This window comes from Myxocyprinus asiaticus, chromosome 39 (assembly GCF_019703515.2).
Source record: "Myxocyprinus asiaticus isolate MX2 ecotype Aquarium Trade chromosome 39, UBuf_Myxa_2, whole genome shotgun sequence".
NCBI classification, from domain to species: Eukaryota; Metazoa; Chordata; class Actinopteri; order Cypriniformes; family Catostomidae; genus Myxocyprinus; species Myxocyprinus asiaticus.
In genome coordinates, this window is record NC_059382.1 from 2,449,451 (window position 1) to 2,475,513 (window position 26,063).

The 26,063-nt window shown below is 39.6% G+C and overlaps 1 protein-coding gene across 1 annotated transcript in view; it reads left to right on the forward strand.

Annotated features, from left to right (window-relative positions):
• Positions 1-26,063, forward strand: part of LOC127429933 (immunoglobulin superfamily member 11-like) — a 141,470-nt gene that overhangs the window by 22,806 nt on the left and 92,601 nt on the right. The window lies entirely within an intron of this gene.

Here is a 26,063-nt window from a genome sequence, read left to right on the forward strand (position 1 = left end):
CTCCTCTATTTCTGTTCCTTGTCCCTTGACTGTTTTTTTTCACATTCTCAAAGTCTTTTTTTAACATGGTTTGTGCACTTTTGTTAGTAAGAAAGCATGTGCGGAGAACGAAGACGTGCATGTTAATGTCTTTCGTCTGCATCTCTGGGACAGAGAGCGACTGATTTATGCAGAAATTAGTGTGTTAATAAGTGAGTCCCTTAAACACGCAGTTAAACAATGAAGTACAACATCACTGAGAAGCAGGTGAAGAACCAGCCATTCCCTGAGACTGCAAGACGTTACAGCTCATGACCAGAGCGTGAAATCTGATATTATGGATTCTAAAAACGACTCCGAGAAAAGTGTGATAAAAGCTTGTCTCCTCTTGAAATTATTACATGGCCTCACTCGATGAAAATGAGCTCAATTATAATGAATCCTGATTTAAATACTGCTGCAGGAATTAATTATACTGTACATAAGCATACATTTGGGTTCTCTGATAGTCTGTGTAGGGTACAGAAAGCGAGTGATAGCTCTGTTGGAGATAAGCTAATATTAATATTTCAGTATTACACCAGATATGGATGTCTGGTACTGCTACAGAATGTGAGAAGCAGATTGCATCTTTCTATGTGCTTGGAAAAGCAGATGGAGATGTTGGTTTTGGAGCTCTGGAAAAGGGTGCTCTATGATGTTATTGTTTTGAATGTTGAGGTCATCTCAATGCTAGGGTACTCTTAAAAGTTGACAAAATAATTTTCAGCAGATTGAAATTGACATTCTTTCTCTTCCATGAAAATGGACCAAAAATACAGCTTACAGACGGTAGGCAATTAAGGTCACAGTTATAAAAACTTAGGACACTAAAGAGACCTTTCTACTGACTCTGAAAAACACCAAAAGAAAGATGCCCAGGGTCTCTGCTCATCTGCGTGAACGTGCCTTAGGCATGCTGCATGGAGGCATGAGGACTGCAGATGTGGCCAGGGCAATAAATTGCAATGTCCGTACAGTGAGACGCCAATGACAGCACTACAGGGAGACAGGAAGGACAGCTGATCGTCCTCGCAGTGGCAAACCACGTGTAACAACACCTGCACAGGATCGGTACATCCGAATATCACACCTGCGGGAGAGGTAAAAGGAATGCAACAACAACTGCCTGAGTTACACCAGGAACGCACAATCCCTCCATCAGTGCTCAGACTGTCCACAATAGGCTGAAAGAGGCTGGACTGTGGGCTTGTAGGCCTGTTGTAAGGTCCTTTACCAGACATCACCGGAAACAACGTTGCTTATGGGCACAAACCCACCTTCGCTGGACCAGACAGGACTGGCGAAAAGTGCTCCTCGCGGTTTTGTCTCACCAGGAGTGATGGTTGGACTCGCGTTTATCATCAAAGGAATGAGCGTTACACTGAGGCCTGTACTCTGGAGCGGGATCGATTTGGAGGTGGAGGGTCCGTTATGGTCTGGGGCGGTGTGTCACAGCATCATCGGACTGAGCTTGCTGTCATTGCAGGCAATCTCAACGCTGTGCGTTACAGGGAAGATATCCTCCTCCCTCATGTTCTACCCTTCCTGCAGGCTCATCCTGACATGACCCTCCAGCATGACAATGCCACCAGCCATACTGCTCATACTGTGCGTGATTTCCTGCAAGACAGGAATGTCAGTGTTCTGCCATGGCCAGCAAAGAGCCCGGATCTCAATCCCATTGAGCACGTCTGGGACCTGTTGGATCGGAGAGTGAAGGCTAGGACCATTTCCCTTAGAAATGTCCAGGAACTTACAAGTGCCTTGGTGGAAGAGTGGGGTAACATGTCACAGCAAGAACTGGTAAATCTGGCAGTCCATGAGGAGGAGATGCACTGCAGTACTTAATGCAGCTGGTGGCCACACCAGATACTGACTGTTACTTTTGATTTTGACCCCCCCTTTGTTCAGGGACACATTATTCCATTTCTGTTAGTCACATGTCTGTGAAACTTGTTCAGTTTATTGAAAGTGAGAGGACGTTTCTTTTTTTGCTGAGTTTATATAACTTCTTGTCAAATTAAATGCTCTTGAATGAGAATGGCCCTTCAAGGATTCCAACCAAACCATTCTTTTTCTTGAGTTGGCTTTTACTCCAGAGAGTAAAAAAATAATATTTTCCTAAATTTAACCCCTAACCCAAACCTTAACCTTACCATGATTTAATTGGAAATTCACTGTTGTGTGCCATGGAAGAAAGAGAAACATAGGGGTTTTGAACAAGTGTTGTTATAATTTTTCATAGGTTTAACCCCTAACCTAGATCCCAAACCTAAAACTAACAATGATTTTAATAGAAAAATAATCTCTGTGTATCATGGAAGAAAGAAAACATTGGGTTTGGAATGAGATTGGGTTCATTGGGTTCCCCTTTTCTCCCCAATTTGGAATGCCCAATTCCCAATGTGCTCTAAGTCCTCGTGGTGGTGTAGTGACTCACTTCAATCCGGGTGGTGGAGGATGAATCTCAGTTGCCTCCGCGTCAGACCATCAATCCGCGCATCTTAGCACATGGCTTGTTGAGCGTGTTACTGCGGAGACATAGTGCATGTGGAGGCTTCCCGCTATTCTCCGTGGCATCCACGCACAACTCGCCACGCACCCCACCGAGAGCGAACCACATTATAACGACCACGAGGAGGTTACCCCATGTGACTCTACCCTTCCTAGCAACCAGGCCAATTTGGTTGCTTAGGAGACCTGGCTGGAGTCACTCAGCACACCCTGGATTCGAACTTGTGACTCCAGGTGTGGTAGTCAACGACTTTACTCTCTGAGCTACCCAGGCCCCCTGACATTTCCTTTCTTTAAGTGAAGTGTTGGATAGTAGGCTAGCTCAAATGTTATGCCTATACCGTTTTATTTGAAATTCTGTTTGTTAATTGGTTGGTCTCTGTGGGAATAAAAGTTGTACCTTTTCGTACAAGCGAGGTCGTGCAATGTCTTACAATTTTGGCATCTCGTATACTTTTTTTTTTTGAGTTGTCATGAGACTTTTTTGGCTCCAACTACTGTTTTATTTTTTCTCTAAATGTAAGCGTGGTAAAAAAACGTTTAAATTTGATTAATTAATCATTATTTGACTTTATTTGCTTAGCTTTTCCTTTAAACACTCTATCTGAATTAAATTCATTTAAAATTTGTATAGTGCATTAAATCATTATAATCTTGTTAGGCCTACAGTAAAAAAGCATGAGAAAGAGCATGTGAGGGCTAAAACAGGAAGTGATGTTATGCAGCTAAGTCAGTACTCTCACTATACTACTGCAGTATGCAGTATGTGTAATGTACATGGTATGTACATTTCCAGTATGCATGGAATACCTAGATGACTACTGTTTACATTTGGTAAAATGTGCAGTATACAACCAGAGTGCACACTATTTGAATGATCAGCCTTAATTTTTTTTAAACTTCTTGATTGAACTGCTAAAAGTTGACATTTTTACACAGAATTGGATAAAAAATGTAATTATCATGTTTACTTCTGAGATGATAACTGGATGCTACTTGCTGAAGTAAATAGGCAACTTAAGATTGTCATGTGAGAACAATGTAGCATACTAGCCTACTGTCTGAAATGTTTATTGTTGCATACTGCATACTGTTTCCACATAGTATTTTTAAAACAATAGTAGGCAGTATACTCTGTACAATATAAACTGCACAGTGAGCAGTACATAAGTATTCCATTCCGAATCCAAACATAACCTCAGTGTATACTGATGTTACGGGAGGATTCCTCTTGTTCGTTTCTCCTGTTTTTCTCGCAGATTTCTCACATCACTGATTTGGGCTCAGGTGTGCTTCCATCAGTCGAAAAATTCCTGCATCATGCCAACAGGGGTTGTTTGTTCAAGCTTGAAATATTACCCAGCACCATTTTTTTATTTCAAATGCCACATTGTGTCATGACTCATGTCATTACTTTACTATTTAAATAGATTTATTAAAGCAAAGAGCTTAAGCAAGATTTTACTTTGATTAAAGACGGGTTCAAGTTAAGCTCAATCAAACAGCATTTGTGGCTAAATGCACAAATGTAATAAATGTCTGCCAAATGCATAAATGTAATTGTTGACTGCCAGTGAAGATCTTGGTTCCAGTGAGTCACTTACAATGGAAGTCAGTGGGGCCAATTCATAAAGGTTTCAAAAGTATGGCCACAAGACGTAAACAATATGCATGTAAACAGTTATATCCATTTTTTCTGTGTAAAGTTATATCCATTTTTTTTTTTTTTTTTTTTTTTACATCTATGTTGCCATGACAGTGTAACACTGCAAACCCTAAACCCTAAAAGGATCATAAAATGACGATTTAAACAACTTTACAACTCAAATAATACATGAGTTTTAACAGAAAAATTAATGTAAGTGCTCTCCAGAAATTGACCCCATTGACTTCCATTGTAAGTGTCTCACTGTAACCATTATGCCACAAATGATGTCGATTCTGTTTAACTTTGAACCCGGAATATTTCTTTAAGGAGTGTTTTTGGACATGAAATGATTTTAATCTTGGTAAAGTCAATGTAAAGCACAATCTCAAGTGGCTTATTGCTTTTATAAAACAGTGTTGATAGCCATCCTGCAACTGCCTGAGCTAAATACTGAGGCATTCTCCTTGTACCCTCAACCATGCCAGGCGTTCTGTTCTAGACCCGGTTTCCGTGGCGATTGAGGGCTGTCTCCGTGGTGATGGTTGTCCTAGTGAAGCCTCTGGAGCCAGACACGGCTTATGTGCTTTTGTTCAGTTTATTACCATGTGAATGCATCACTGCAGAAGAGTTTCCCTGAGACAACGGGCTCCCTGTTTGAGTGACCCTCATGCGGGAGGGGCCTCTAATAAACACCGCTGCTTTAAACTCTTCATGATTTAGGGTCTGTTTGTCATGTGCTTTGGGTGAAGTTTTAAATTTGTGTTGTTTAGTGATAAATTAGTGCTTAGAAGTTGCACTTTCATTCTCCTAGTGGATTTATGTTTTTTTTTATTTTTTATATGAACTTTGTCAGGTGGTTCTTCACAAAGATTTTTCCCCTAAAATTTTGAGGAGAAAAAAAAAATAGACACAAATGAGTCAGTTGTTGACGTACAGTAAGAGTATAGCGCTTCCAAGAAAAGAACTACCAATCGCAAAATAGTAACTAGAACAATACTCTGCTATATCCAGAGATACTGGTGTCTCTACAGCACAGAAATGGGTGTTTCCCAATCAGTGACTGTTTTCAAACTGAGATGTGCGTTTTTCGACCCAGTGGTATACTCGATTTGCGATTTGACTACATAAAGATTCCCTACTTTCATTGGATAGTTGAAAAATGCCCACTGACTGGGAAACACCCATTACTGTTCCACAGAGACCTTTACTTCATATCCAAAGCTTTCAGCTTTGTACTAGCCGGTTTAATGAGGTGCTGGAGTGCTGCCAGGAGGGCTGATTTCAATCAGTGACACAAATACTGCATCAGAGACGCATTCACACAGAGACGAGATCAATGTCAAACATCAATGATCATGAAGCCGCTGTTCGCTCAGATTCGACATGAGCCCAATGATCTCTGAGCAATGTTTGACTGTCTCTGTATTGATTTACAGCCCATCAGTGAGACAGAATGACAGACAGACAGATTTCACTGGGAACAATTAAAGGTGTAATTGATGAGAGGCCATGAGCTGATTTTCACTAAAGTGTCAAAAACCCAGTGTGTCACAGACAGCGAGAGAGAACACACTAGCTTCATATCTGAGATATCTAAGATATTTTTCTCCCAACAATGAAAATTCTGTTATCATTTATATATAATTATTTGTATTAAATATTTGATAAAATAATGTATATACTGTGTGTGCATGTGTGTGTTTATATATTGATTGATTATCAATCGATTACAATTTTTAATCAAATTAATTGTAATTATTTTTACATGGTACAATCGAATTAATCAAAATGAATCACATATACTGTTTAAATATTTACTGTATGTATTTTAATTAATTTAATAAATAATTTAATAATTATAAATTCTATTTAAATAATTTTAAATAATATATATATATATATATATATATATATTATAAAACATAATAATTCAGATAATTAAAATGCTTTACATTATTGTGGCAGACAAGTAAAGCATTAATAAGACAAAAAGCGGCTTTAGAAGGCAATATATTATTTATTCCCATATTATTGAACATGAGCCAATCATTGGCCTACAGTCCACAGCAATCCATTTTGCAATTTAATTTGTCATTCTGTACGAGATGGGCTTTTCCAAGGATGGGCCAACGTACACATGTGCCAGATGAACGCTTTTGGAGCGTCTCACTTTGGTTGTGTCTCCTCATAAACATACCGTTTTTAGGTCGCTGTGTCAAGTTTAAATATCCTATTAGTTCAGTTAGGAAACTGTGTGCGGTTCAGGTCGATATGCCCGGTTCCCAACACGCCTCTTCCCTAACCAATCAAGAGTTGTTAACCCTCTGTCAAATCATTTATAAGCAGGCACTCACCTCTACAGCTTCGACTACAGTCCAACAGCAGTGGTATATGGTATTCTGCGCAGCCGATTATCCATGTGGTTTTCCACTGTTCTCGCAGTCTCTACCCTCCTTCTAATTTTCCTTCGAGGAGACATGTCTCTTCTAGAATCCTCTGACCCAGAAAAAGCTGTTTCCTTGGAATATTCTGGGGATGACCAAGACAACGGCCAAGAGATCTAAAAATCCTCACCAGTACACTCAGGTAGAAATGTCAGTATTCTGAGCAAAACCCGCCGGAGCGCTCGCCTCGCGCTAAAGCGCGCTTCCATCTCCGATTGGCCAGTTTCTCGCGTACTCGAAGATCTCTTCATCAGAACAATATCTCCTCCAACCGGTGCATCCCACGAAGTGCTATTTGAGTTCTTTTGATCCTCCCAAGACAATACAGCTCCAACCCAACATCAGCACCACAGCAAAGCCAAGGCCAAGCTAAAACATCATAATGTCGAGGCATCACCTTTTAAAAAAGAAAAATCTGGGTATTTCTTCCACAACGATCTGGTCGTCGCAGCAATTATGGAAATGAAAGATTCCATCGATAAGCTGGAAAGTAGGTTAATGGCGCTTGAAAACTCCCAAGCGACCTAACCACTCCGGCATCACCATCGGGCTCCTGTGACATCATCAACGACGTCACTCAGTGCTTTTCCCTGGCTACAGCTCTCCCGGCTTCTGTCAACACCTTTCATCCCAGCAGCAGCAGCAATTCCACCAAGCCTCTGCAACCAAATACTAGCAGGTAAAGACATTAATCTTGTTAAAATTTTAATCTGCTCTTCTGGACTGATGGACAAGCCTATAGTGGATTGTGGTGACGTGTCTATAGTCTTGAAAGAGTGTGACCCCAGGCTCTCAAAAAGTCTAACCTTAGCCGAATTTAATGTTGCCTTTGGAGTGTACAGGGACACCATATATGGAATATTTCCTGAGAGACGTGTTGAACTGGATACCTACTTGGCTATTATCTCAGATTTAGCCCTCACCTATGGTGGTGCGCTTTTCTATGAAGACCATAAATTATTTTCAGCCAAAGCCGCTCTCTATGTCCAACATTTTAATTTGAAGCTGGATTGGTCCGTGATTGATCTTGAGCTTATCAGTAGGCACTTCACAGATCATCAAGCTGTTTTCTGCTCTGTCTGTGGATCATTTGTTCACTCTGCAAAACTGTGCCTCAAAACAGCATTTCCAAGCAACACAGGATTCCATAGCATCATCCTCCAAATCTGAACCTAGATCTAAATTTCCCTCTCACCCCACAGGAAAGACAAACACTGCAGATTACTATACTCCAGTTTGCATTCATTTCAATGAGTCTCCAGGCACCCTAGAGCTGTTTGTCCCCGCAGGAGCAAGCCCGGACCAACAAGAATATGAATAAACGTCCTTCCACTCCAATCAACTTGCAAGAACTTTCAAAAAATGTATCCAAGCATCCTAATCTCTATTTCGTAAATTTCTTTATTACTGGTCTTCTACAAGGTTTTCTAGCTGGTCTTAACTTCATCCCCTCCTTGGCTCACGTATCAAAAAATCTTGTGTCAGAGCTGAAAGAGCCCAAGGTTGTTGATGGCATAATTCAAAAGGAGGTTAAAAAGGGCTATTTAATTTAATCTAATTATGCCCATTCTCTGTTCTTTATATTTCGCATTAATCCCATAGATCTGGCTACCAGGAAATATTCAGGTAAAAACTGCCTCATTATCGATCTCTCTGCTCCCAGTATTAACAGTCTCATTCCATCTGATATTTTGTCTCTATCCTTCGCCTAGATGCCTGGCTAGGGAAAGCTGATATCACAGACGCATCAAATGATGCCCCTTCATCCATCGCAATGTCAGCTTTTTTGAATCAGGTGGCATTCTAAATTATACTTCGCTGTTCAATCAGCTTTAATTTAGGATCTTCGACACTCTATCAGAAGCACTTTGTTGGATCCTTCTTAATTAATGTAATCTCCCTTTTTTTTTTTTACACCTTTTAGATGATTTTCTTGTGGTCGACTTTCCAAAATCCCCACCAGACTGGAGTATTTTCCACCTTAAAATCAGTTGTTGTCAAACTCGGGGTGCCTTTTTCTGAAGAAATAACTATAGATCCCTCATCCTCCTTAGAGTTCCTAGGTATTAATCTTAATAGCCAGAGAATGATGGGGGGCCTGGGTGGCTCAGCGAGTATTGACGCTGACTACCACCCCTGGAGTCGCAAGTTTGAATCCAGGGCGTGCTGAGTGACCCAGCCAGGTCTCCTAAGCAACCAAATTGGCCCAGTTGCTAGGGAGGGTAGAGTCACATGGGGTAACATCCTCGTGGTCGCTATAATGTGGATCTCGCTCTCCGTGGAGCGCGTGGTGAGTTAGCGTGAATTGAATAGTGTGAAGCCTCCACACGCGTTATGTCTCCGTGGTAACGCAATCAACAAGCCACATGATAAGATGTGCAGATTGATGGTCTCAGATGCGGAGGCAACTGAGATTCGTCCTCCACCACCCGGATTTATGCGAGTCACTACGCCACCACAAGGACTTAGAGTGCATTGGGAATTGGGCATTCCACATTGGGGAGAAAATAATAAATAAATAAATTAAAAATAGCCAGAGCGCGATCTACTTTCCCTTTTAGGGCACCTTAATTTTGCTATGCGCATTATTCCCCAAGGGTGTGCATTCATATCTAGACTTCTCGAACTGTGAGTCTGACATGCAATTCTGGGCTTGCCTTTTATCAGATTGGAACGGTTTATCTTTTTTTTATAATGATTATGTCGAAAACTCAAACTCCCTTCAAATCTATACTGATGCTGCCCCTTCCATAGGCTTCGGTGGGTTATTCGGTAACAAGTGGTTCGCAGAAAATTTGCCAACCGAAATTCCGTTCCACCTGTAGCTAGATCTATCACACTTTTCGAAATCTACCCCATTGTCATTGCATGCCTTCTATCGGGCAGAGAATGGTGATGCAAACGTATAACCTTCTTATGCGATAACCAAGCAGTATAATTCATATAATTAATAAAGGTTGCTCCTCTGTTCCCTCTATCAATTGCTTAGTTCGTCGACTCAGCTGGACTTGCATTATTAAAGACTTAATTATCAAAGCTGCTTACATTCCTGGTTTATACAATACGTTCGCTGATGCCCTTTCTCGTTTTCAGTTTCAGAAATTCCATGCTCTATGCCCAGAAGCCCAACCTACTGGCCTAAGACAAGGGTGGGCAACCCTTCAACCAAGTTGTGCTAGATTCTATATTTTCTCCTCGTACTTGTCTTCCACCGCTAAATTCATGAGGTTGGGGATGGCTAAATCTACGCTCAAAGCTTATGATTCTGCCTGGGCTTATTTTCTTTCTTTTTGTGCTGGTTTCTCTGTTCCTGTTCTTCTGATAACTCTGCCCATCGTATGTGCTTTCATAGCGCACTGCTTTAACTCCAGTAAATTACAACCCGACTCTATTAAAGCCACTATAGCAGGCATTAAATTTCACCTGCGACTAAAGGACCCCAACGTGATAAGTCTCCTCGGCCATCCCTTCATCCGGCTGCTCCTGAATGGTCTAAAGAAAGCATCCCCAAAAGGCACTCTACCGTTATTACACAAGATGTTGCACCTTTTAAGATATGGGGTTTACGATGCATACACAAATGATCTTTTAGTGTGCGTTTTCCTCACAGCCTTTTACGGATTTTTAAGGCCTGGAGAATTCACATGTAAAACACACTCCTTCAATCCTTCACTAGATCTCACAATATCAGATATTTCTAATGATCACCACCTATTTACAATCTTTTTAAAGCATTCAAACCTGGATAAACGTGAAAAAATGGGGGCGCCATAGTCAACCGAGATATCGGCAGGCCCAAGTCTGCTTAGATTAGTGGCTTTATAAAAATAAAAAAAAGCCTTGCACGCACTGGTAATTAGGTCAAGTAGTGTCTTTACACATAGTCTTTAGGTCACTAGATTTAAACCCAACATTAATACAAAATAAATAAAATAAAAAAGGGGTATCTGTTGTGTTCAGCAGCAGCTGCATATCTCAACAGCAACAGTGTATTGTGTACAGTGTATCGTGCAGTGTGTTAAGCAGCAGCAGCTGCTTGCGTAAGCAGATCTAGTCCGCCAAGACCAAACCTACTCTCAATAACATTTACACAATAAACTATTTTGTCAAATCTACTCGAAAGTTGTCCTAACTGAACTTAGAAACACATCTTGAGATCCCTGTGTTCGAATATGCGCTCCATCAACCTGTGTTTGAACGCAAGAACAAGACTCATCGGGTGCTTTTCATTTCTTAAATTGTGCATCCTCGTTTCCTCGCTCCTCCGTCCGTTTTTCCACATGGGTTTGGAATGATATGAGGGTGAGAGAATTTTTTTTTTTAGGTTAGCTATCCCTTTAATTTAGATAAAATAAATATATATAAACAGTCAGATTTTCATTTTCATTTTCATATTAATGTTGTGTTCCGTTCAAAAGATGTACTGTAAGATATTCCCACTTGCTTTGTCCGATTTCTGGCCATGTTGTCCAAAGCTTGGAAGATGAAGTATAAGAAACAAAACTGCAAAACCTGAATTGGAAATTGGATGAAATTGGAAACACGAGTTTCCAAGCTGGACGTGGCGTTTTATTGAACTTTACAGAGTAGTAAGTTATATAATTTTATCAAAATACTTATAATAAAAATACTAATTAATTTTCTCATTAATTACAAACCCAAACCATCCTGAAACCCGTTGAGGGGAATGTTTCTACAAACGTTTGATAGTACACAGTGCACACGGCAGTTAATAATACAGTGTTTTGAAGTTCTCCTCTGTTGGGTGGGATTGTCACGCTTGTGTGTTCCTGCATAAATAAAAGCTCCCAGTGACTCCATAATCTTTAAAAGCAGCATGCGGCATAAATTCCCGTAATCCACACAAGACTCCAAACAGCACACGGATTACACGTGTAAATTCCTACCTCAGCTCTCAGAGAAACTAATGTTTTACCTCTGAACCCTCTGAAAACCATAATCAATTTATCCCACACTGTCAGCAACGAAGAACCTGATGTATTATTTATTTTTACACACAGTCACAGTGTTTTAAAGTATGATCAGGGGAATGCTTTATTTGCTACATGTACACTTGCACAGCTTGATTTGCAATATAGTCTCGGTCTCAGTGTCATCTGTGGGATATTATATGTAGTGTCATATTATAAAGGTTATAAGCTGAACTCATAGTGATTTTGATGACAGAAGAGTAAGCGACAGAAGCAATGACAGAGGTTAACACAGAAACACCCTTCTGCTCACTGGAGAATAACATAACACCACCTGAATCCTGAGTTCACTGACATGACTACCTTCTCTCTGTTTCCATATAACACACACATTCTTCTAAACTGGCAATGTTTTTTTGTTTTAAATATGACTACAATTATGTGTATGGTTTATGTCTAAATTAAAGGGATAGTTAACCCAAATATGACAATAACTGTAATTATTTACCTACCCTCACGTTTTTCCATATGTTTGGAATGACACGAGGGTGAGAAATTATGACAGAATCTTCATTTTTGAAGTAAGCTATATCTTTAATTTAGACAAAATATACACACATTAATACAGCTGGACTTTCATTTTTGGGTTAACTATCACTATATTAATGTTGCATTTCATTCAAAATATGTACTGTAAGTAGGGCTGCAACTAACGATTATTTTGATAACCGATCAATCTTCGATTATTTCTACGATTGATCGATTAATCGGATAATTGTTTTTTACAAATGTCATTTCTGTATTTTATTAAAATATGGTTTTTCAAAAAACTGATATGATAAAGGGCGTAAGGATTTGGTTTGATTTACAGTACTGAATTCATGATTCTATACTCTCACAAAACTTTGAACAAAGCCTGAATCATGAAAAGTAACGTTTGGATTTAATATTATTATTATTACTCATCGTTAAAGAGTAAAATGATCCATTGGGGATGGAGTGGGACAAAAAAAAAAATCAGCCCAGCAGAAGGCAACAGTGACACGAGAATAGAATTATTAATAATTCTGCCCAGATGGGGGCCTGGGTAGCTCAGTGAGTAAAGACACTGACTATCACCCCTGGAGTTCGCAAATTCGAATCCAGGGCGTGCTGAGTGACTCCAGCCAGGTCTCCTAAGCAACCAAATTGGCCCTGTTGCTAGGGAGGGTAGAGTCACATGGGGTAACCTCCTTGTGGTCCCTATTATTGTGGTTCGTTCTTGGTGGGTGCGTGGTGAGTTGTGCATGGATGCCGCGGTGGATGGCGTGAAGCCTCCACACGCGCTATGTCTCCGCTGTAACGCGCTCAACAAGCCACGTGATAAGATGCACGGATTGACGGTCTCAGACGCGGAGGCAACTGAGATTCGTCCTCTGCCACCCGGATTGAGGCGAATCACTACGCCACCACGAGGACTTAGAGCACATTGGGAATTGGGCATTCCGAATTGGGGAGAAAAAGTGGAGAAAAAAATAATAAATTCTGCCCAGCTGAAAAATACATAATTATGTTAGAAACATATGCTTGTACACTGTCACAGATTACATACATTTAAGTATTTTAATATTAGAGTTTTTAAAATAATATTGTCCCTGATTACATGTTTCTAAACTATTCTTTTCAATTTTACCGGTGTGTTTATTCGGTAAAATAATGTTTGCTATGAAATCAGACAATACATTTGCCATTATCAGGAGGACTTTCAAATATCAGGACCGTTAGCATTATTATACATTATATTCAGCATTACATACAGTTTAATATAGTACAATCATCTGCAAATGCAGTGCAGATTTATTCTCTGGCTACCACCCCTGGAGTTCGCTAGTTCAAATCCCACGGTGTGCTGAGTGACTCCAGCCAGGTCTCCTAAGCAACCAAATTGGCCCGGTTGCTAGGGAGGGTAGAGTCACTTGGGGTAACCTCCTCGTGGTCGCTGTAATGTGGTTCGTTCTCGGTGGTGCACGTGGTGATTTGGGCGCGGTGGATGGCGTGAAACCTCCACACGCGCTATGTCTCCATGGCAACGCGCTCAACAAGCCATGTGATAAGATGTGCGGGTTGATGGTCTCAGACACGGAGGCAACTGGGATTCATCCTCCGCCACCCGGATTGAGGTGAGTCACTACGTGACCACGAGGACTTAAAGCACATTGGGAATTGGGCATTCCAAATTGGGTGAAAAAAAAAAAAGAAAAAGACTCATCCCAGTGCTCACTGTAATACATGCGTTTACATGAGCAGGAGAAACCACTTTAAAAACCGGCACACCTTAACTCCTGAGACTTCAGTCTGATATCCATGAAAGCTGCACAATTGATTACACTGAAACTGAAATCGTGGTATAATGTTGGACAGTTTAATCAAATGATTGCGCTCCCTTTCTCCATTGCGATCGGTTTGATTGACACGGATGCACTTGCTCGCTTGCTCATTAGAGTTTAATGGAGACTCTGTGGTAAGAACAAACTGTTTTATGAAATTCGCGGCTGATTTTGAATTCATAACTTTTACATTATAAAACAGAAAATAGCAGTAAAAATGCAAATTATGCGCAGGAGAGAAACAACTCTCGCGCATCACGCAGCACATGCTCTCTGTCAACGCACCTGACGCAGCAACCGCTCCACATTAAACTATATGCTTATTATGATTTTCTTTGAAGTGTTTATAAAGTGCTCTCGTGCGCTGGACAACTTGGGTCGTGTTTTTTCTGCTTCGACTCATCTCCATTGTTTATCAAACGAGTTACATAATGCAACACATATTTCACTTGGCTGTGAAGTGACATCACTGATGAGGCTTCTCCGCGCTTACCGTAAATATCCAACTAATCGATAATGTAATTCATTGCCGATGATTTCCATTATCAATAATTATCAATTTTATCGATTAGTTGTTGCAGCCCTAACTGTAAGGTATTCCCACTTGTTTTGTCTGATTTCTGACCATAAAGTCTGTTGTCCAAAGCTTGGAAGATGACGTATAAGAAACAAAACTGCGAAACCTGGTGATACAGTAGGTTTACCACGCGAGTTTCCAAGTTGGAAGTGTCCTTTTATTGTATTTTACCAAGTAGTAAGTTGGCATAAGCATGGGTGAGCAATTCTAGGTATGTTGAATTTTTAATGATCTTTGTTGTACACTGCAAAAAAAGTATTTTATAATTATTTTTTGTCTTGTTTTTCATTTGAAATATCTCAACATTCTTAAAACAAGATACATTTACTTAAAAATCAGAATGGCATTAGATATTTTGTCTTGTTTTCAGAAAAAATCCTGCTTAGAAATGCTTAAATCAAGAAAAAACGAATTGCCATTTGGGGAATAAAATTGATTCAGATCAAAAACTAAAAGCATATAGTATAGTTTATATATATATATATATATAGGATAAATCCCACCAAATTTTGTTAGATTGCTCTGAACACAACACTTAATTTCTTATGTCATTCTGCTTCTCAAGTACATTTTTTTGTTTTGTTTTGTTTAAAGGATGTTTAGAATTTTTACTGTAAATTAAGACAAAGTTGCATAGTTTTTGTGTAGAGACAAGGTGGAAGGTCACCAGGAAAGCTCTGAGAGGATTTGTGTCGTGTGTGAAATCTGTACTGTACTGTTCATGAAAGAAAGTTTCCTTAATATGTGAAAGCAGAGGATTCTGTGATATATCCGACTTTCAAATGTGTTAACGTCATGCTACAGCCATTTAAAGCAAGCATATGAAAAAAGCCCTCACATCCTGTCACATGAGCCAGATTAACATCAGAGCGCCGTTAAAAACTAAAGCTTGCGCCGGAGAAAGTGAGAGGTGACGCTTTTGTCCACTTCATATTTCTGTCTGAAATACCTTGGGAAGAAATCTTTTAAAAGCTCAGCTTTGGGGTCTCATGGCTGTTTTGACTCAATGACTGGCCGTTTGTGGAACATTTCATGTTCATTTATCACTTCATGACATTCAGCACAAAGAAATCGATATCTTGTGGTGCAAGTCGACTCTCCCTCTGATACGCCGGACGGTTTAAGATGTCAGACAGCGTGGTCGTTTGTCGTGATTGATGGTCCGGTGTTTGCTCTGAAACAGCCACACGTCTTCCTTGGAGTGACGGATGTGACACCTGTGGACAACTTTTGCTTTGTTCTGTTCAGACTAAGCCTAAGGATGATAAAGCCAAATCTACAGCAAGATAAAGTCAATAAATAGTGAAATATGATAGTTTTTTGTGTTATTTAGCATTTTATTGTTTTGTTTACATTTCACAATTAATCATTTAGTCGTTTCTACGTATGGTGTTCTGTGTGGTTGCTTGCTAGCCCAACCTCCATGTTTAGCGCCCTATGAAATCATTTGTTTCCATCATTTTTTCTAAATTCCATGTTTTCCATTTTGTTTTGTTTTTTTCTGAATTCGTTGTTTTAAAGTTTCATTAAAAGAAAATGGAAGAATTTTCAACAATTTGCATTATTTTTATCAAATGAAGTGCTATACAACAGAGCATCACAATTTAAAACACTGAAGAAGACTGAGAAGTTTTTGACAGTAGTTTCTCGGCTCCAAAAAAGTCTTTAAGACTTTTACATAAACATCCTCTTGAGTACGGACTCAACAGTTTGCTGTGGGGGTTCAATATAGTTTGACTTAATAACAGCCATTAAAGTCAGCATGAAACGGAAGTTTCTGACTTCCGTATTGTGACGTATTTCCGAGTGAAACAGCATATTGAACAAGAAAAAAAATGTGGGGTGGGGATTTGAGTTTATCCATTGGTTGTTGATTGGATTGTGAAAATATAGACGTTGCATAGCGGAACGGAGGCAGATGTGAATGCGAGTTTGCAGCGGACACACACACCCCTACCACCATGCTGCTTGAATCGGAGCCAATTACCAGTGAAATTGAGCAGCGATCTCAACACATTTATGATCAAAATGACAACGTAAACGCACGAGCACGTCGTGGTCTTTACTCACGAAGAGTCTGTAGTAAAAGATAACCATATTTTAACATTTTGAATCACAATACACTAAATATAAAGGAAAAAAACACTTACTCGTGCTGTGTGTCCCAAGATAACTGCATTCAAAAATATAAATAAACTCCAGAGGCATCCGCAGCGTTGTATTCATTAGTGATCACCTCAGCAATTCAGGCGTGTAATGTCTCAAAAACATCTGTGAATTTGACGTTATTCCTCCTCATTCGAAATGTAAATTCAAGCCAGTTTACCCGTATCCAAGGAAGTTTGCGTAAAGTAACGATAGTTTTGAAGAAAAACAGATGAAAATACACCTTGCCATCTTCACCAACTTTCGATTGACGCTTCGTTGAACTCTACATAAGGTTGTGGTATTTATAAGAAAGGGGCGGAGTTTAAGTGGACTAAATGACTGGAGAAGTCCTGCATACGTCACCAGAGATAAGTCTGTCGTTTCACCGGAAGTTCGAGTTATGAATAATAGTATCTACCCGGCTTTCTATTTCCGAGTCGTTTTTTGCTACTACTTAGTTTTAATAAATGCCCATTTTAGACTGGGAAGGTAGTTTTGAGTTCTGAAAAGTAAAGTATGTTTTCATAGTACAGTGAACTCTTATCTCCTAAGATCATGGCTCTTTTAAAGCTATGATGACTAAATGCACACTTAATCGTTGTATTGGTTTGGTCCACACCATTCTCAATGATTGGCAGTCAGATCTGTCCCACGGGTGCTGCTTGTCTCAGCGATAAATTGAGGTTTGATTTGAGGCAGTGAACCATGAGAATCAACCACACAGCATCACAGATGCTTAGAGAACAGGTATTGAACTTCATGTGTTTCACATTTGGCGGTTTAACAGTAACCTGGTTCTCATGGTAAACTGTTAACAGTGCAGCGGTTCTCCACCAGACAAACAGTTCACAGTCACTTGGTTTAGTTTAATTTCTCAGAGGTTGCTCTTTCCTAGCTCAGGATACTTCATAAAATTCTCAGTTATGTTTAATTTAAAATGTTTTTCTGAAACCTCCTCAGGAGATATAAAATGGACACCAATGAGACAAATGTTGACATTCAGTGAAAGTATAGAAGGATGATTTTAATACAACCTGTCAAGACAATGTCCTGGTCCTATTTTATTCTAAAATCAAAAGCAACAAATAAGAAATAATTAGGGCTGTTGATTTAACACGTAATTAACGTAATTAATCATGTCCTGGAACGTAGTTAGGAATATGTTCCTACCATCGGAGCAATTCTTGCTTGAAGTACCACCTGTATTTTGCAGGGGGCAGTAAGCGAATCTCCAGCTGCTTAGGCAACACGCAGCTTTACAGAGAACAAACCACACTTACCGACAGCAGACAGCACAAAATGAGAACATGTTCTTGCATTCAAACACCGCTTGAATGAGCACGATTTCGAATGCAGGGATCTCAAGACGTGTTTTAATTTGACAAAGCGACCTTAAAACACTGTTAATGACACAACACAATCAAAGTGAGACACACCAAAAGTGTCCGTCTGACGCATGTGTACATTGACGTGTCCTTGGACAAGCCCTTACAGTAAATCCATCTTGGACTTATTGACAAATTCAATTGCAAAGTGGATTCCTGTGCACTGTAGGCCAATGATTGGCTTATGTTCAATAATATGGAAATAAACAATATAATGGATTCTAAAGCCACAATGACATAATGTTTGCCCTAAATGTGGTCTTCATTTTCTTTATGCAAAATATAATAATAGTAATATGTAGAGCCGAGGAGGGCGGGGCCGGGCTGGAATGAGACACACCCGGTCCCCAATCAGCCTGATGGGGCGCACGAGGGATAAAGGCGGCCGGGGACGACAGTTCGAGGACCCTGCGACGGGAATCCCTCCTCCTTCCCGGGTTTCGGCACCAGTGTAAGGGGGTTCAGCGGAAAGGAGGAGGCGAGAACCGTTTGACAACTTAAATAATAATTTAATAAACAATTTAAACAAAACACACAACCAAAAACACACAGTACAGCTGTCTGCAATTCTCTCTCTCTTGAACTGTCGTCCCCGGCCGCCTTTATCCCTCGCGCGCCCTATCAGGCTGATTGGGGACCGGGTGTGTCTCATTCCAGCCCGGCCCCGCCCTCCTCGGCTCTACATAATAAAAAAAATATACATTGACTGATTTGGGGTTAAATATGACCAGAACATTTTCTTAACAGGTTTAATGAGATTCACCCAGAGGTATAGTATAAATGTGAATATTATAGCTCAGATAATTTAGAGAATTTGTCCAGAAATGTTTGAGTTCATATTGAAATCTCTGACTTTAGATTGCAGACTTTACACTGCAAAAAATGATTTTCAAGACAAGTATTTTTGTCTTGTTTTTCAGTAAAAATATCTAAACATTCTTAAAATGTGATTTATTTACTTGACAATCAAACTGGCATAAGATTTTAAGTCTTGTCTTGAGATAAATCTAACTGAATTTAGTGAGATTTATGCTTATAACAAGAACAAACCCAAAACCGTTTGCCAGTGGGGTAAGAAACATTAACCTGATTCAAAAGTAAAACAAGTTTATTTTTCTTACCACATTGGCAGATTTGTTTCCTTGTTTCAAGTCATAAGTTCACTCAATTTTGTCAGATTTATCTTAAAACAAGACTTAATAACTTATGCCAATGTTTAGATAATTTTACAAGTAAACAAGACAAAAATGCTTCTTCTGAGCCCAGATTGAGACATTGTTGAGATCTTTACAGAAAGAGAAGACACGTGTGAGATTTCTGGGGACTTCTCCATTTGCTCACCATTTAATCTCATGGCTGCCAAAGAGAAACAATGAAGCGAATAAAAATATCTTTCTTGAACACCCCCTTTCAGACCAAAGAAAGACAAAGCAAAAAGCCGATGTCGCAGTGAAGTCAGCACCTACTGATTTGTGTTCCATCAGTATATCTTGTGTTCAGACTACACAGGGGTCTGTGCTAGTGTGCAGCTGTAGTCATGGAAACAGGCGTTCTTCTGGAGCCGCGCGCTGTTAGCAGCCATTGTTTGCTGCGGTAATGGGCTGGAATTCTCACTAAAGTGAATCAGTGGCTGAAATTAACTTTAGCACCAGAGCAAACATCCAAACATGCTGTAGATACTGCAGTACAGTGGAATATGAGGAGTGGAGACATTTCTGATGAACAGAATTTGCAAAACATTGCGGGTTTTTTAAATGATTGAAAATGAAAGATGCAGCCACAAGAAAAAGAGAGAAAGAAATGGCACATGGGTAGTAACCCACCTTATCTTCTGTCAAGAAGTGAGTCTTTTTCAACTCTGTTCCTTAACCTATACACCTTATTCACACTAGCGCCATCTTTGGTTTATAATGTGAATGACAACGAGGCTGTGCGGGATAGACTTACAGTCGCTTCAATGGGCTCTACTGCAGTTTAAAGTGTTTTTGGATCGTTCTGCGGACAAAACATTGAGAAAATATCTGTCCAAGAACATTCAGTATACAAAGAACTCCAGACAACATGAGTTGTGGAAAATCAGATGTGATCTAGGAACTTTATACAGCTTTATCGTGCCATTGAAGAGATGGTAAGTCTGTCCCTCAGCCTCGTTGCCATTCCCATTCAAAATCAAACATGACGCTAGCGTGAATAAGGTCTATTAAGCTGCCTTGCTGTCTACTGTCTACGTAGACAGCTGACTTCTAAATCAGCATCCAAAATAGCCTACAATGGAACCAACTGAGAGTTTGATATTAGCATGTTGCTTAGCTGATGACTTTATACTCAAATAAGCACGAAAATACATAGCATTTCCTTTATATTGTTTAACTTGGGTCAAATGTTTTGGGTATCCTTCCACAAGCTTCTCACAATAAGTTGCTGGAATTTTGGCCCATTCCTCCAGACAGAACTGGTGTAACTGAGTCAGGTTTGTTGGCCTCCTTGCTCGCACATGCTTTTTCAGTTCTGCCCACAAATTTTCTATCAGATTGAGGTCAGGGCTTTGTGATGGCCACTCCAGTACCTTGACTTTGTTGTCCTTAAGCCATTTTGCCACAACTTTGGAGGTATGTTTGGGGTCATTGTCCATTTGGAAGACCCATTTGCGACCAAGCTTTAACTTCCTGGCTGATGTCTTGAGATGTTGCTTCAATATATCCACGTAATTTTCCTTCCTCATGATGCCATCTATTTTGTGAAGTGCACCAGTCCCTCCTGCAGCAAAGCACCCCCACAACATGATGCTGCCACCCCCATGCTTCACAGTTGGTATGGTGTTCTTCGGCTTGCAAGCCTCACCCTTTTTCCTCCAAACATAATGATGGTCATTTTGGCCAAACGGTTCAATATTTGTTTCATCAGACCAGAGGACATTTCTCCATAAAGTAAGATCTTTGTCCCCATGTGCACTTGCAAACTGTAGTCGGGCTTTTTTATGGTGGTTTTGGAGCAGTGGCTTCTTTCTTGCTGAGCAGCCTTTCAGGTTATGTCGATATAGGACTCGTTTTACTGTGGATATAGATACTTGTCTACCTGTTTCCTCCAGCATCTTCACAAGGTCCTTTGCTGTTGTTCTGGGATTGATTTTCACTTTTCGCATCAAACTACTTTCATCTCTAGGAGACAGAATGCGTCTCCTTCCTGAGCTGTATGATGGCTGCGTGTTCCCATGGTGTTTATACTTGCGTACTATTGTTTATGCAGATGAACGTGGTACCTTCAGGCATTTGGAAATTGCTCCGAAGAATGAACCAGATTTGTGGGGGTCCACAATTTTTTTTCTGAGGTCTTGGCTGATTTCTTTTGATTGTCCCATGATGTCAAGCAAAGAGGCACTGAGTTTGAAGGTAGGCCTTAAAATACATCCACAGGTACACCTCCAATTGACTCTAATTAGCCAATTAGCCTATCAGAAGCTAATTGGCTAATTGTCTAAAGGCTTGGCATAATTTTCTGGAATTTTCCAAGCTGCTTAAAGGCACAGTTAACTTAGTGTATGTAAACTTCTGACACACTCGAATTGTGATATAGTCAATGAAAAGTGAAACAATCAGTCTGTAAACAGTTGTTGGAAAAATAACTCGTATTGTGCACAAAGTAGGTGTCCTAAACGACTTGCCAAAACTATAGTTTGCTAATATGAAATCTGTGGAGTGGTTAAAAAATGAGTTTTAATGACTTCAACCTAAGTGTATGTAAACTTCTGACCAATAACCTCACGCACATCCGCGTACCACATAATAAGCATATTTAGTGCTTATATGAATATCATAATATTTGCTTCGCCGGCCCATAGTCTTTGTGTCTAGAGTATGCTTATAGTACTTATAATGCTGGCTAGGCAGCTCACTATAGGTTTTATAACAGATTTTCTCTCTCTCTTTCTCTCTCTCTCAGCTTGATGTCTGATTAAATTATTGTACTTCTTCCTTTTAAACACGTTCACTCAGAGTGTTTCTACAGGTACCATTAGCATCAGATGGTGGCTGGTTGCAAGTGTTCTTCAGATGTGTTCAGTGTTCACTTTCCATGTCTTAAAGCCCACCAGAGCGCAATCTACACGTCTGTCAGATTCAACAGAAAATGTATGTGTTAAATCCGCCTCTCTTGATTCTTTCATTTATTTCTGAAGCTCATGAGTGGTTTAACTTTGGTCTCATCAAGACATGGCGAGATTGTTTTTTTTAGTTTTTTTTCTTTCTATCTGGTGGGGAAGACTTACATTTGGCCTCCATAACTTGTAGTGTGGGATTTGTCAAAGGAAGTCGTGTTTTTATTCGATGCTCCATTTTATTAGCGGGATAGACAGTCTAGGACTGGGCAGTATGAGAGGACAAACAGTATAGATTTTGCTATATGGTTTATACCAGAGTATCTGTTTTTGTCCATATTTTAGTGGGCAAGACATTATTTACATGTACGAGTGACGAAGCAACATGAAGGTTTGTCAAAATACAGACCGACAAAGCTGGGTTTAGTTGTTTTGAAATTTATTTCAATGGAAAATCCAAAAATAAATATAACCACATTGTCTATAAAAATATAAACCTTTGTAGGTTGAATTTTCTGCAAAAATAACTATATGATATATGATTTTGGTCATACCACCCAACCCTGCTCTCTTTATTGTGAATAGATGATGGTGCAGCCTTTGCAAACACACTCCATGTGAGATGGGTCCTGCTGCTGAATTACACTTGGAAGACAAGCAGAGAGCAGATGATGGGTTTTGGTTGTTGTTGAATATATTTCACCCGCTCATTATGCTTCTGTAGCAGTATGGGATATATGAAAAACATCCGTAATTCCAGCCTCAGGGTGTTTCATTGCAATTTAAAATGCATTCTGAGGCCTTTCAGACTGGTAATGCAGCATTCAGGGTTATGTAATTAGAAAACATATTAGTCATACTTTTAAAGAGATTTTCAATAAATCTTTGTTCAGATTTATTCTGCTTAACAAGGGTTTCTAGTAGGGTTGCATGGTATACCGGTACTACGGTAGTGTCGCGATACTAAAGCTTTAAAATACTGGTGGTGCCACAGTATTTTTTTAAACCGTAGTACCCGAAGTTATGTTGCATGTGTGGTAGTAAATATTATTTTCACTAAAAACCTTCATTTAAATCAATGTCTGCAATAACATTACAAATGTAATCTTTTCGGGGCCTGGGAAGCTCAGCGAGTATTGACGCTGACTACCACCCTTGGAGTCACGAGTGACTCCAGCCAGGTCTCCTAAGCAACAAAATTGGCCCGGTTGCTAGGGAGGGTAGAGTCACATGGGGTAACCTCCTTGTGGTCACTATAATGTGGTTCTCGCTCTCGGTGGGGCATGTGGTGAGTTGTGCGTGGATGCTGCAGAGAATAGCTTGAAGCCTCTGTGGTAACGCGCTCAACAAGCCACATGATAAAATGTGCAGATTGACGGTCTCAGACGTGGAGGCAACTGAGATTCGTCCTCCGCCACCCGGATTGAGGCGAGTCACTACGCCACCACGAGGACTTAGAGCACATTGGGAATTGGGCATTCCAAACTGGGGAATAAAAGGGGGGAAAATAAATAAATAAATGTAATCTTTTCGAGTGGCGTCCCCTTCACTCGGTGCTCTTTAAGAGTGCAAAAATGCAGTTTAGAATTTGCCCCTTATATGGTATTGTTTATTTTTCAATGTGTGGTTTTCCCATGCTTCAAACGCACACACATCTGAATCCCAGTGTGTTAATTTGGTGGTCGTGTCTCCTAATGGATAATATGGATTTAAGTACAACTTTGGAGAGTGAGAAGCTTTTTTAAAAAGCACAATTCACACAGTGAGATTTAGAATGATTTTGGGTTTTGCCTGATGAGATGGGGAAAAACCCATCTATCGTGAATGTCTACAGAGATTTCAAGTCAAAGGGGCAAACACCAACAACCTTGTTAAACACCTTCTGACACATCCCGCTGCTTTTGCAGAATACACTATTTAACATAAGTACTTTATCTTAACATTTACAGATTAACCATTTCTCTGAAAAATCTAACGTTGCACTCGATTATTTTTCTTTTCCAATTACAAATGCATGGTGGCGGTAACTTCGCACTTATGATCAGATCGGTTTGATCATGTCCCATGCAAAGTGTGTAATCTGCATTCACTATGCTGTTTACCAGGAGAGGGGCCTAAGTGGTTGTAATCATGAAACAGCTGCTCAAAACTGTCTTTCAATGTCACAGTATCTTTATTTTTACCAACATTCAGATAATCACACATAATGGAATAAAAGTTTAAAGCCATTGTCATTTGAACTGGCTGTTTTTATGCAGCGATGTGTTTTTTTTTTTTTTACATCATATTAAGAGTGTATTTAGGTAACAAGTTAGTCCATTTGAGCCTTCTCCCAGTTCATCCGTCAGTTATTTTTACCACTTCTGGATCAAGTGATGGCGAGTTTCTAAGAACCACCTTTGCTATGACAAACTGTGTTAAGAATTAACACATTATCGTGTGGTATCGAGATATACATGGTATCATGATACTTTAGCTGGTATAGTATCATAAGATATGATTATAGTATCGTGACAACCCTAGTTTCTAGTAGGCACGTACTGGATTAATATTTTCATATCGTGATAATTTCTGATGCATGTGTTGCGGTATACAGTATTACCTGTACTAGATTACATTACAAAACAGGCTGAAAGATAAACTTAATTGTTGTTCTTAATGACAAGTTTATTAGCTTTTTTAAACACCAAATTGGCCTTTTTAATAAAAAGATCTTAAAAAATGTGTATAGGTTTTTAATCACTATACATCTTATTACAGTTTAGCTTGTTTTTCACTATGAAAATAGCCATGGAAGGTGGCATGGACTCTTGGATATACTGGAGTTCATACTTTAAAGAAGATGTTACATGAACACAATCTTTTTTTTTTTTTTTTTTGACATGCTAATTTAATCGACAGCTCGACACCAAAACACACGTGATCGTACAGCAGTACCAAACGCAGTCAATAACAGTTAATTGTGTTGTGCACAGCACAGGTTATTCTATGGACAGCTGACAGGAAACAATCAATAGGCCAATCAAGTGGCTCAATCCGGATGTGTGATCCGCTCCGCATCCACAGATGGAGGTGCTGGATGGAGATCTGACTTGGTAGCATTGAGACGGGCGCTAAGATCGTTGGTTGATAATTACATTATGAACTGGAGTGACTGGGATAGTTTTAATTAGCTGTGCAATGACGAGTGTGGAAAATTAGATCAATATTTGACTTATGTTGAGCACAGAGGCCACTGCAGGCAACAGACTGTGCTTTTAGGATAAAGTTTGTCAAAAATATTGTGATATTTTGGCCTTGTTACTTGTTCATTTACAAATGTGATTATATACCAATAGGAAAGAAAATCACAACTGAGATCTCTAATATCTCCTAGACAGCAATAAGATTTAATGGAAAACAAATTGAGACTTACTGTAAATACTTCTAAGATTATTTTCCTGAGAAAATAAATTATTAATCTTGCAAATGTCTCCTATAGATTTGCAAAAACAATGTCTCAAACTCTGAATCGCCATTGGCTAGTACATATTTTGTTTTACTCGCCAGACTTTTGACAACATGAAAGTGTAATGCAACTGGAAACTAAAAAAGATATTAAGAAAACAGAGAAGGGGGCATCATATATATATATATATATATATATATATATATATATATATATATATATATATATATATATATATATATATATATATACACCGATCAGCCACAACATTAAAGCCACCTAATATTGTGTAGGTCCCGTTCATGCTGCCAAAACAGTGCCATCCCGCATCTCAGAACAGCATTCTGACACGCTATACTTCTCATCCACAATTGTACAGAGCGGTTATCTGAGTTACCGTAGACTTTGTCAGTTTAAACCAGTCTGGCCATTCTCTGTTGACCTCTCTCATCAACAAAGCGTTTCCATCCACATCACTGGATGTTTTT